We start from the raw sequence: 1008 nt of genomic DNA, 5'->3' as shown, positions 1-1008 counted from the left end.
TCTCTCTCTCTCTCTCTCTCTCTCTTTCTCTCTCTCTCTCTCTCAAGAGTTTTAACATTAGAACTTTTCTCTTGGAGAAGAAATACTTCAGAGCTTAACTTTTATACAAATTTTAACTGTAAAACACAGATTTTTCTTCTGTCTGAAAATGGAGATCAGAGCTGCTGACACTGATTTTAATTTAAAGGACAATAGTGTGAGCAACGAGGTCATACCAATGAAGTGAGTGGTCAGTAGACCTTCTGTGAGGCCAGTAAGTCTTGGCTATGGGGGTTCCGTCTCGTCGGCTCAGTTCTTGAGGCACCTTAGAACACGAGTCTAAGTGTTGACAGCTTAGTGAGCGTCGAGCCTCACTGTGAATTCTGCTCTGTCCTAAGTCAACCTTGTCAAGCAGATGCTGTGTTGTTGTGTTCCATGAATTTTCTAATTAAATTTTACATACAATAACATGATTTTTACATGAATGATACTTTGTTTAAACTACTAAATGTCAGTATTTTACTCCAATTATATTATAAAAAGTACATTATCACTAAATGAACTTTGATTTTAAAAATCAAGCTAGCTTTACTTACATATTATTTTTTAGAAATAAAAATAGACTTGTATAAAGAAAAAAGGCTTATCTAAAGTTGACAAAGTAGCATAAACACATACTGTTACTCCAATTTTAGTTCTGAAGTCTTTTACATAAAATAATGTCTCTAATGAACCAATGAGAAGCACAAGCCAGGCCCCTTATTTCTCCACATTAACTATATAATACCTTTGGGGTCTGTCCCAAAGTTTAATGTGAAAGAAAGACAAACCCAGTGTCCAGAGAATAGATGTTCTAATGATTTATAAATGCATCATCAATCAGATGAGCTTGCGCAGAGTAGAATGTTAGTAGAAAAGCATTTCGATTCCTTGCTCACCCCTGTTCTCAGTCACTCCAAGGCTCCCACCCACTGCCAAAAGCAGCAAGCTTCGCTGAATTCCACTCGTCTCATTCTTTAGTCCCCCTGG

Source organism: Mastomys coucha, unplaced genomic scaffold, assembly GCF_008632895.1.
Source record: "Mastomys coucha isolate ucsf_1 unplaced genomic scaffold, UCSF_Mcou_1 pScaffold17, whole genome shotgun sequence".
Taxonomy (NCBI): domain Eukaryota; kingdom Metazoa; phylum Chordata; class Mammalia; order Rodentia; family Muridae; genus Mastomys; species Mastomys coucha.
This window is presented reverse-complemented; position numbering follows the sequence as displayed.